The sequence below is a fragment of the Camelus dromedarius genome, chromosome 15 (assembly GCF_036321535.1).
Source record: "Camelus dromedarius isolate mCamDro1 chromosome 15, mCamDro1.pat, whole genome shotgun sequence".
NCBI classification, from domain to species: Eukaryota; Metazoa; Chordata; class Mammalia; order Artiodactyla; family Camelidae; genus Camelus; species Camelus dromedarius.
This window is the reverse complement of record NC_087450.1, coordinates 55970781-55983480: the sequence shown is the minus strand read 5'-3', so window position 1 is coordinate 55983480 and position 12700 is coordinate 55970781.

Here is a 12700-nt window from a genome sequence, read left to right as displayed (position 1 = left end):
GTATTGTGAGAGGAAGCACCGCCGGAGGCGGGTGGGCGGTGGGAGGTGGGGTGGGAGAGTTACTAAGAGATGCAGGAAGGAAGCTTACGAAGGGGCCCGAGGGAACCTTTGCGCTAATGGAGGTTTGCGTTATCTGGGTTGTGATGATGTCACACGTGCCAGAACTCATCAAATTCTGTGTTCCACCCAGGTTTAGCTTATTGTAAATAAAAAAAAATTAGTATTTTTTTAAGAACCGTTCTCCTTGTATTGTTTTCTTTATGAGGGAGAGGAAATTTGATTTATTCATTGATTTCTGCTTGGAGGAGTACTGGGGATTGAACCCAGGACCTCTTGCGTGCTGAGCATGCGCTCTGCCTCTTGAGCTATACCCTGCCCCCACCAACAGTTCTCCTAAAAAATACAACCCATCTTTTAAAAACCCCATTTCCAGAGGACTCAGAAAAGAATTTTCCAAAGAAATATTGATTAAATTGTCCAAAATAAGCCACAGGATATGACTGTTAACCAGCTGTGCTCATTCTGATTGGCTTACCTGAGCCTGGAGAAAAGACAATGACAGCTTACCTGAACAGGGCACAGAGTCCCTCCAGACCCCACTGCGTCCCTCATAACTATTTTTCAGCGGGAGGAAGGGCAGCTCTTTCCCATGCCTTGCTGGCTTCCAGAAATGCGCAAGCAGAACTGGCCGGAGGGGAGGTGGGCAGGTTGGGAAGCCACGCAAACAGAAAAGCACTCATAAATCCAAAAAGCAGATGGAAAGGTGTTGCCTCGTCCTCAGCCACACAATTCAGTGGTCCCCATGGGATATGCAGAAGAGCTTCGAGATGTGATGGCGGGGTGGGGCACTCGGCCGTGAGAGGCTGGGGGACCTGGAGTCCCTCTCCTGGCCGACCCCATCCCTGTGGCAGAAGTAGAACTCCATCCTGGTACTTTTTCCTCTCCTGTGACTTGCACATCATCTGAAGGGTGAGAAGCAAAACCAAGCCTTGTGAAGCAGTGACCCTAGGCTGCCCCAGAACTTCCGGGTCCTTTTCTTCCTTCATTTAAAAAAAAAGTATTATTTTTTTATTTTTTAGTTGAAGTATAGTCAGTTTACAATATTGTGTCCATTTCCAGTGTACAGCATAATGTTTCAGTCACACATAGACATACATGTATTCATTTTCATATTCTTTTCATTAAAGGTGACTACAAGTTATTGAATATAGTTCCCTGTGCTCCACAGTAGAAACTTGTTGTTTATCTATTTTATATACAGTAGTTAGTATCTGCAAATCTCAAATTCCCGTTTTATCCCTTCCCACCTCTTTTCCCTTGGTAACCAGACTCACAGACAGAAGCATTCTTAATACTTTTAATTGTAATAATAACACTTTGATATTTTAAAAATTACCTTGTGTGTCATTTACTGTTCACAAGCATGTGAGATTACTCATGTGCAGTATCACATGTGCAAAAGCAAAGAGTGGCAAAGAGAAAGTGTCTCTGATCACCAGTCAGAAATCCAGTTTCGTTAGAATGATGATGGATTTGTGGCTAAACGTGGATTTGCCCCGTAGATGTCGATTAAGTGCCTCCTAGACCTGGGCCCATGCAAGCTGCTAGCTCAGAGTCATTTGTTTTTGTCTCCAGAAAAAGAGGAGTTTGACTAAATAATCACTAATCCTGGCTTTAATTCAGCGATCCTGACACTCCTACGTAATGGCTGTAGAGGCCCTGGTCTCTCTCAGCACACAGCTGACCTACCCACCCGCCTGACATACCCACTGTATCTTTGAAGAGTACAGATGATTAACCATCTCTCACATAAGCAGAATCCACAAGCAAATCTCTCCTTTGAAGTCAGAGCAGGTTTTGGCCCGAAGCCTGGTCTTTAGATGTAGTCAAGGATAAAGAGAGGGGGTCTAAAAGTTAATATTTTCAACACGCGGTACAGCAAAGGAAAGAATTGATTTGAAGTCCGCACAAGTTTGCCAGCACTGTTAAATGCTACTCACAGTGCAACAGGCATACGGTGTAGACACCCGCTCCCTCCATCACCCTTGCTCTCAGGGAGGACAACGGGATAACAGAAGATACAGCAGGAGACCTGCACAGGGCCGTTTGCGGGGCAGGAGCATTCTCTCTGCTTTGTGCCTCCTTCCACGGACCCAGCCCGTGCTCTCAAGCCCCCAGCCTGCCCTGCTGTTATGCATAATTGCACAGGTTAGAATTAGGCATTCCAAACTCCCATTTTATAGAAGAGAAACCTTCTGAGGAGGCCTAAGAAGTGGATTCCAGACTGAGTCATGAAGCAAACTGTAGCCCCTTAGTGTAACTCTGGGTTTCCTCCAGGAAGCAGTGTGAAAGCTATTTGAAAAAAAAAGAAGCAGAGGTCCTGGAACCAGTCAGACCCAGGCTGGAATCCCAGTCCTGCCCTTTGCAAGCTGAGCAGTGCTAGGCAGGTGGCTGCTTCCTCTGCATTTCCTTGTCAGGTGGGAATCATAACATCTAGCGCAAAGGACTGTCGTAAGGACTGGGGTTAATACACCTAAAAGGCTTGGCACGGTGCCTGGTGCGTATTAAGCACCCTGAACTAAGTCCAGTATCCACTGCATGAGGCCTCGTCTGTGTCTGTCTGGTGACACATAATAAAGGCATATTTCATGCAGACATGGGCGTATGAAGTTAATAAAAGTATAAAGTGAGATATCATCAAACGGCCTTTGAACATCACTTACAAAGGTACCGTGGCAGAGAACAACACATTCTTTAGTAACTTCCACACAGCCGGCTGGTTTTCTTTTCCAACCCAACCATGTAACAGATCCCATTTAATTTGGTTGCCCACCAGATAAAGTAATTTGTTTATGCTTAGAGACAATATTCTACTTCGGTTTTCAAGAGTCGTGTAGTTAAGGCAGCTGGCAGGAGAAATAGCAGGTGCCTTGGTTCCTCAATTGCCTAAAAAAAATAATAATAATGCAGTCGTAGATGTCTGCCCTCCTTACAACTTTATCATGAGGGTCAAAGAAGAAAGTGCAGGAAAAAAAAACAATTATATTTGGCTGTAAGGAATTGTTAAGTTAAAAATACTAAATAGATCTGTCTTCATGCAGTTAATGGTAAAGTGCCCAAGAAATTCCTGATTGCAATAAAGAAGACTGAAATAAGGAAGATTGAAAATATAAGGGGGGTGAGCTCAGTCACCTCTAGTCTCAGCCCCAATTTTGTTCTGTAAATAAAAGTCCAAGGGGATGTCGAGACGCGCAGTCTGATCACAGGTAGCAATGTGTGATTTTGCCTAAGGACAATGAATGACTGCATTGATCCCTTCCGTACGGGCAGAACTGAGAGGTACCTGCCTGGAGGTTGGACCCAAAGAGAATTCAAGACCAAGGTGGGGTTAGTGTGATACAAATTCTCTCTGGCTGATGAGGGACTGAAAGGGCTGCTCCTGTCTCTTGAAGCTGCTATTTCCCAGCAGCGTTTATTTTAAAACATTAATCAACTCTAAAGTCCAGATGCATCTGGAGGGAGAGACTCTACACATTAGTCAGCAAGGCAGTATTATGTTGCAGTTGCCATTAACCGTGCATTCGTGCACTTGGACTCAACGGTTCATACTGTTTTTGCTTCTGTGTCTAAAACGCTATAAAAAGCTCCTTCAACAAGTTTAAAATAAAAATTCAAAGTGATAAAGAAGCATTCTCCTCCTCTTCCTCCTCCTCCTCCTGCATCTTGATGGTTCTTCTCGCATTTGGTGACACCCTAAGGGAGAGACGGGACGCAGTGATCCTACAGGAGGCATGTCTGCTGAATTACACTCAGTTTTAAGATTCTTCAGTTTCCTCCTCATCTTGGTTCTAGACTCATGGAACAGCTTCTAATTATGACTTAGCTTCCCAAATACCTATCGCTAAAAGGGGAGACAAACACCAGACACGAGTTTCCTAGGAAAGGGGTTCCTCCTCGGACATCGGTGATTACAGCGTCTGGTTTGTCCTTCCATTGCCTGGAGGTTTGACAGGCAGGGTTGAGAACCCCTGAGTCTGATCACTTAAGGGCACTTTGGCGAAAGGCAGACTCTCAACTGGAAAATATACGGGGAAGATGCCAAACCACGGTGATCTCATCGCATTTCTGTCCCTTTGCAAGGCTGTGCCTGGGCAGCCAGCCTGGCTCCTACAGGACATCACCACCCTCTCCCTGTCCGTCTGTCTGTCTCTCTCTGTACACTTCTTAGCACTTAGCGCAGCTTCTTGCATTACGTCTCCCTTGTGGGCCAGTCCTGCTGTTCGCCTCCACATTGAACCTTGCCCTCTCTTGCCCTGCTGTGTGCGGCAGGACGGCTGACCCTGTTCAGGCTCCATTTCCCGGGTCCTTGTTCAGCCACTTCAGCTTGTGTTCAGTTAACATGAGAGAATGACAAGTGATGGAAAGGAGAGGAAAAGGGCAAAGCCAGAACCCTTCTCTCCTTCTGTCTCTGCCTCAGAGGATGCCCCCCGCCCCCGCCAGCAGCTGGCTCTGTCCGCTCTGTCTCCCCCAGGGCAGCTCCTGCTGGTTTCCGCTTGTGCCCCGGGACCCCAGCCCCTCGGCTATGATTCTTCCACCTCCACCACCTTGTCCCTCCAGCTGAGGGATGGGAGTGGTTCACTGCTGTTCCCAATTTCGGTACTGCCTCTCTACTCTCTGCCTTTCATCCCTGCATAACTCATTTCCTGTGACACCACGACTGGTTTGTTTCCCTGGTTGGACCGTGACCGATACATGTGGGTCTGTTTCCCCGAAGTGACGCTGAGCCGAAGGAGGTCAAGACCCCCAGCCCCCGTCTCTGTGCACTTATATTCAGTTGGATAAGTTGTCCGATTGAACTGAAAATACATCACACGAAATTCAAGGGAACAAAGCTGATAGACCTGAGACATTTTTGCTCATTTTAAATGGAGACATCTGTTACCACAGTTAAAATATGACTTGATTTAGGAAAATCACATGTTTCCGGGAGCACAGGCACCTATAAAATCATTTTTTTTGAAACAATCACTGAACATTAACTGTGTGCCGAGCAGGCACCTTAAAGAGATGATTTACAGTTCTCACCACAGACTTCTGGGGTGTGTAGAACTGGTCTCATTTAACAGACGTGGAAATCGGGGTTCAGAGATGTTGAGGATCGACTCCAAGTTCACACACGTGGCTTGTAACTTAGTCGACATGTACTCCAGGAATGCGCAAACTTTAAGCACAATGAGAATGAAGTATTTGTGTAAGAAAAAAAAAAAAAGCAAGATCTAGGGTCCATGTGCAGAGTATCTAATTTAGCAGGTTGGAGGTGCGGTCCATTTATAACGTGCACAAAGTGAATACTCATTATAACACCTCGCTTGATAGATTCTCATTCACACTTTGAGAAACACTGAACCAGTACATAGGGTACACGTATCTGTGTGAAATTAGCTCACTGGTACATCCCCAGAGCCTAGCCAAGGGCCTGGGACTGAGCCAATGATCAATAAATTATTGAGAATTAAGAATAGAGTGAATAAGTGATAATACTAAATGAATGAATGAGTGAACTTAACCATTTCTGAATTCAGATCCTGAATATTTTCTATTACTATTCAGAAGGTCTTATTTTAGACCTCATGCCGAAGCTTATTCATTTATTAACTCATCCAGTGAACATTTGCATTAACTTTACCATATGCCTGGCCAGTACTGCCTACTGGGGGACAGACAGATATTCATTGAATATTCAAGACACAGGCCCCATCTCTCAAAGAGATCTAACTATTGCGATGGAAGGGACCAAGCAAATGAAGACGACAGAGATCTATCACAGCGTGTTGAAGAGATGTTATGCTAGATCTCTGTGCTGCAGGCACATTAGGACCACAAGGAAGGGAGTGATCAGTCCTACCTCAAGGAAGGAGGTTAGAGAAAGATCCCACAGAAGAGGTAATGCCCACAATGAATCTCAAAGGACAGACAGATGTTTTTTCATCACATGTGGGGTAGCGGCAGCCTTTCCACATGAAGGTGGAGTCCACTAACTCCTGGGAGGACCGCTGGCTCTGCAGGGCTTGGGGCTCCAGACACACACACACGCAGACACACACACACAAACATACACACACACACACAGCTCTAATGCAAAACCATCCAAATAGTAAAAATAACAAGATCCCCCACCCAGTTTTGGATAGGAAAGAGGATAACTCTATTATAACCTATTCGTTTCCTCTCCGTCCCCCAAATACATAAACTACAAGAGGAAGATGTGTCCTCTTTTTATTTCAACCTTTAATGGGTAAATGGTTAGAGCTGTGGTTCTCGGTCAAGGACGACTCAACGCAAAAGCTGAGCTTTCCATCACAACAGTCACTCAGTTTTCAAAGAAACTGGGGAGAAAGGCCTGGAGAGGGAACAAGACTCTCGATTCAACTTTTCCAGTACATGATCGCTGGGCTCTGCTTTCGTGCAAACCCAACTGTTCATCAAGGAAAGGTCACGCAGACGACCCTCAGCTAGACTTTGTTATCTTCACTTTATCCTCAATTTGTCCTCACCATCTTTTTTTTTTTTTAAGAAAGATGTTTTATTTATTTATTTGTACATTTTATTGGTTTATAACATTATGCAAGTTTCACATGTACAATACTATTTTTCGACTCCTGTGTACACTACTGCGTGCTCACCACCAAAAGTTTTGTTCTCACCCATCACCATACTGTTGGCCCCCTTTACTGAAATTTTTTTGGTTTAGTTTGTCGAGCAGGGAAACTGAAGCTCAGAGAGGTAAAACGGCTTGTCCAGGGCCACCCAGCTCACCTCACCTATGATGGAACGTGAACCACTTGTAATTTGTTTTTTTATTTTCCTGTTGCTGTTCTAGATTGAGTCTGGAATATCAGGATAATGATGAAAATGCACTCACTGGCTGACCACCTTTAACTACAACGCAATTTAGCATCATCTCATTTCACCTCCACAACGGTATGCATTATCCCCATCTTATAGCAAAGGTTGTTAAAAATTAAGTATGTCAGTGATTTGGCAAGCCACACAGCCATGAAATCGTTGGGTCATTTAACCTCAACTAACCTCTTATTTGAGCCTGAAATTTCCTTATTTGGAAGAAATCCAGCTGTTTCTGGATTGCCCTTATTTCCCAGAGTCATTTTATAGATATAATTATTTCATATGGGACATCATTGCTATTCACTCTGGCATTTTAAAAAGGTGGGGGGCATTTGATGGATTAAATATTAGTTCAACTGTAATCCAAGATCCCACTAAACCATGGCAGATTTGAATTTTGTTGAAGAACAAAAATACTTAAGATGACCACAACATTAAACTTTCAAAATATTTGCAGCAACGTTTTTTATAAGCTTTAGTATTACTCTTGAGTATTATCACATTTGACATAATTATACCTTGTAAATACCTCAAACTTGTAATGACATCCTTTCAAGAACTATTACTAATTATTGTACTTGACATGACAAACTAAACATGTTGTTTGACGTAATTACACTAAATAATTCAAAATGCTAATTATGCTTAGAAATAGCAATTAGCATAATTAAAGAAAAAAAAAAACAAACTGCTGGAAATTTCAATACTGATTCAGGATCACAAACTGGAATTTTTTAGAAGATTTTGATAAAGATTGACTGATGTGACTTACAAAATTGTATCTTTAATCAAGAAAGAAAAAGCATTTTTAATGGCTTTATAAGGCCTGGAAGAGACAATAGGAGAACAAAGGAGAGGGAAGAACTTGGTGTCGTGCAAAGGGCAAAGTCTGCAGAGGTGGCCAGACTTAAGTATTAACCCCAATGTGGCCATCACTAACTGGGTAACTCTAGTCTAGAAATAGAGCCTTTTTGAACATTTTTCCTCTACCAATGAGGATTATATTTGCCTCTAGACCTGATGTAGAAATCAGTCTCGAAGATATTATATCACACCTATGTTCGCTGCAGCACTATATTCACAACGGCCAAGATACGCAAGCAACCTTGGTGTCCATCAAACGATGAATGCATAAAGAAAATGTGGTATATACACACTGGGGAATATTATTTGGCCATAAAAAGGAAGGGAATTCTGACGCTTACAATGTGAATAAACCTGGAGGACATTATACGAAGTGAAATAAGCCAGTCATAGAAAGACAAATACAACGTAATTCTGTTTATACCAGGAATCTAAAATGATCAAATGCACAGAATCAAAGAGTGGAATGGTGGTTGCCAGGGCCTGGGGGGAGGGGAAAATGAGGAGTTACTGATCAGCATGTGTGAAGTCTCAGTTCAGCAAAATGAGGGAGCTTTCGAGGTCTGCTGTACAACTATGTGCGAAAAAAGGCAACAGCAATACAGTGTACCCTTAAAAATGTGTTAGGAGGCTGGATCTTATGTTAAGTATCTTTAGCAAATAAAATAGTTTTTCAAAAAAATAGTAGACTAAGGATATAAAATGCCTGCCACCACACATGACCCCTAGGGAGAGCTCAATAAATCCAGGTTCCATGTCCCCTACTCATGAAAGGTAGAAATATGCTGGATGTGAAGTCCTAGGCTGCTTGGACAAGAAAAAAGGGTGGTATAAAGTAGTAAACCTCCCCCACCCGCCAAAAATCAACCATCTGAAAAGGAGGGGAAATGGTCTCTGATCTGTAGGTTTGCGAGGTTGTGATGAGGTGGTATTTGTAAAGAAAATCACCAGGGTGCCTGCACAGAGTCAGCCCTTCATAAATGATCATTTCTTTTTGCCTTTATAAAGACAGAGTTTTTTAAACCTAAACCTGGAAAGTTTAGGCTTGTGCAAAATTGGTAAGTTGAATCAGGATTTGAACCCAAGTCTGAGACCAAAGTAGTGGCTTGGCATTCTGTTGTTCTGTCCTGAAGGGGGCTGGCCTGCCCCAGTCAAGGCCCCTCCTGAACGTGCCCTTCTGGCTGTGCTCCCTCGGCCTCGTCCTGGCTCCAGCTGCCCCTCTGCCCCACTTCAGACACAGCCCTGCTTGGCTCTCCCGCGCAAGGTCACAACTGGAGAGGCAGACACCGGTCTTCTTTGCATCTTGACAATTTTCTCCTTATTTGTAAAACACTGTGATAAAGTAACTTTTTGTCCAAGACAGACAGCTTATCAGACATCTCATCAGGGAAGAATGACTGTCAAATGCACTCATTTATTTTTCAAGATAAAAAGACACAGAGACAGACTCTTATTATGATGTAGATGAGCTGACTGGCAGGCTCGCTCCCTGGGAGGTGGGGGGAGGGCCTGACTATGGGGCTCCGGAGGGGGGTGCAGCAGACCCCGGTCTGGGCTTCTGCTTCAGGTCAGCCAGCTCAGCTAGTGAGCAAAGGCTGGACTGCTCATCTTACCCGCGGCCTTGAACTCCACAGTGCAAATGGGTTTCTGCAGCCAAAACGAGAGAAGAACGAAACAACGTGGACACACATTTATTTAAGCCCTACTGTGTGCTAGCGACTTTGCTAAGCACTTGGTGGGCAGGAACAAGGCAAGACTGTTATAATGTTCAAAAGACACATTTCCTTACAAATTTATCTTGGGGACATAGGCTTATGCCACGCTCTTTATAGAACATGGTACAGAAAAAGAATCAAGAGAAATGACTTAGGTACAAAGAGAGATGGTGATTTATCCATTAATCTTTGTGTGTGTGTGTGTGTGTGTGTGTGTGTGTATGTGTGCGTGTGTGTGTACAGTTTCTAAGCTTTAAGGAAGATGGTGGACTGGGAGGAACTAATTTTGGAGAAAAAGAGGGTGAGGCACCTGTCTCTGCCACTTACTAGCTGGGTGACCTTGGGAGAGTTTCTGAACTTCTCTGAGTCTGAAGGTATTCAAATATAAAATGGATGAAGGTCAAGGTGTTGCTGGAGAATAGGTTCTTGTCTCACGCAGGAAAGAATTCAAGAGCAAGGTATAGGAAAGTGAAAATAAGTTTATTCAGGGAGATACACACTCTCCATAGACAGAGTGAGGTCCATCTCAGTCAAAAGGGAGCGCGGCCAGCAGGTGCTGGGGGTGGTTATTATTTATGGGCTGGATAATTTCATATGCTAACAAGTGGGAGGATTATTCCAACTGTTTTGGGGAAGGGGCTGGGATTTCCAGGAATGTGGGGCCCCGCCCACTTTTTACCCTGTTCCGGTCAGCCTGGGAGCTGTCATGGCGCCTGTGGGGGTGCCATTTACCATGCTAATGTATTACAGTGAGCATATAATGAGGGCCAAGGTCAACTGGAAGTTGGATTTTCCAGCCACCTTGGTTCTAACCAGCTTGCCTGTCCTCCATTGCTGTCACTCTCTCTATGGTTGCGCTCAGCCCCCTTCCCTCTTGTCTCAAAGGGAAAGATGTCTGCCTCACAGAGTTGTTAGAATCAATGTGAAGGGCCTCCTGCTCCTCATGTATACCCGAAGAGTCCCACTGGAATGCCTTTTCTGCAGGTCTCATTTTAGCTCCATTCCTCTTAAGAGCCATGTTTTATTCAGCAACCTAAGTGAATACGTTTAGTATTTATTCTTCACCTATTTCAAATGTATAAGATCCCCACCTTTCCTGGTGTAGGTACATACTACATGAAACATCCCAACTACGGAAATAGTAACTGTGGAACACAGAATTTGGAAACTTGCGTTTGAGCCTGGGCTTGCCAAATACATGGTAGGGAGCCTTGGAACCATCATTAAACTTTTCTGAGCGTGGGTTCCATTATCTGTAGAATGCTGGGCTGTTTCAGCACAGTGGGAGAGAGGAAACCCAGACATGAAGATAAAAGAAAGGGAAGACCACTCTATGAATCCAGTTGAGAACTAAGGCAGAGGCGGGGAGGTGGAGAAAAGGTGACAGATGCAAAAAAAAAAAAAAAACAGTAACAACAAAAAATTCTAAAAGAAGAGTAGACAAGACCATTCCACTGACCAATGTGGGGACCTGGACAGCAGCAGAAGTCAAGTTTGATTGGCAGGTCTGCACAAACAGAGATAACAGGGAGAAGAAGGCAGATGAGAGGAAAGGGAGGTGTTTGGGGACAGAGATTGGGTCTCACGGTAGATGTCCTGAATCACAATGCAGCGGGCTGTTCAGTGGACATTAATCTAAAGGACCCTAAAGGGCTGCCTTGGCATTAAGGATGTAAATGTGAATTGTCCCTACATAGAGCTGATAGCTTGAATGAATTCTCCACAGCAGAACAAAGAAGCCCAGAGTTATAGCATCCATTGTGATGGGATGAGGGGGCAATTTGAGCCAGGAAGGTGGCAGAAATACATCAATCTATCTTCAGTTCAGTGAAGAATCCATGTACAGGAGGTTTGGGGACGAGGGTGAAATGATGTTCAGGGGAGATGTACTAACACTGCCGGGCTCCAGGCAGGATGGCAAGGAGGAAAAACACGGCACGACAGCAGCAGCCTTGCTGGTTTGTTTTGATTTCTGTTTTCTAAATTGGAGGAAACATGAGCATGTTATAAGGTCCAAAATAAAATGCCGTCAGAGGAAATAATGAGTTTAAATGCATTAGAGAGCTGGAGAGAGAGTGCGCCAGCAGAATGCCTGGGAGAACTTCAGCAGAGGGAGGTCTTAAAGGAGGAAACCCCATCTTGTGGAAGGTTGTAAATGCCGGTTATCACCTAGGGACTGCTGACGGAAGGAGGGGTGGATAGGAACAGACAAGGAATGATTCAGACGCTGGAGGAAGTTGGGATCCTTCAACTTCAGCCTGGGAATCTAGGCTACATCAGATACAACAGAAGCAAGGAAGGGGAAGAAGGCAGAAAATGTATCCAGCACTTTCAGCATTTCTATCCAGTAGCATATTTAATTAACAGAGCGTTAACCCAGGTGTGTTCCCATGACTGAGAGAACTTAAATAACTGTCCTCAAAGACCAATTGTAGTTGGTGGCAGCCAGGATTTGAAGCTGGGTCTATCCAACTCCATCGATTCCATTTTCCATTTTTTTTCCTCTCCCCCTTATAGATCCATGTTTCTTTCCGCTGCTGTCAACATTTTTTTGTTAATGCATTTATATAAGGTCAAGTGTTCTTTTATGGTCTCCTGAGCTACCAGCCAAGAAAAATCTTTACCTACAAATAAATAAGAATCTAATTTTATTTCTTGAAATCAAAAGACAAGACAAATCAAATAGTCTCTTCCTTTTGGATTTCCTTTCTCAGCTGAGTGCCGCCATGTTTCCAGGAGATCACGTTGGAAATCTATGAGTTGTCCTCACTCCACCCTCTCCCACAAGGACATGTCCCATGACGTTATCCCTCAAACACCTCTTAAATCCAGCCTTGCTCTCCCTTCCTGGTTCAGATCCCGTGCTTTACTTACCCACAGGCCCCTTATCTGCTTCTCCAGCTTTTCATCTTCCCAATCCTCATCTCCCCTTCCTCTCCCCACTGTCCTACATGGCCTCAGGACATTAGGATCTGTTTCTTATCCCCAAATTCCTCTGTGGTCTCATGTCCCTGCTCACACATGTCCCACTTTCTTTTTTTATTATTATTATTTTTTATTTTAAAATTTATTTTATTATTGTTTTTTAGTGGAAGTACCGGGGATTAAACCCAGGACTCATGCATCCTAAGCACGTGCTCCACCACTGTGCTAATCCCGCCCCTCAGCTGTCCCACTTTCTAAGTGACCATCCAGCTCCCTCTTCCGTCCTGATA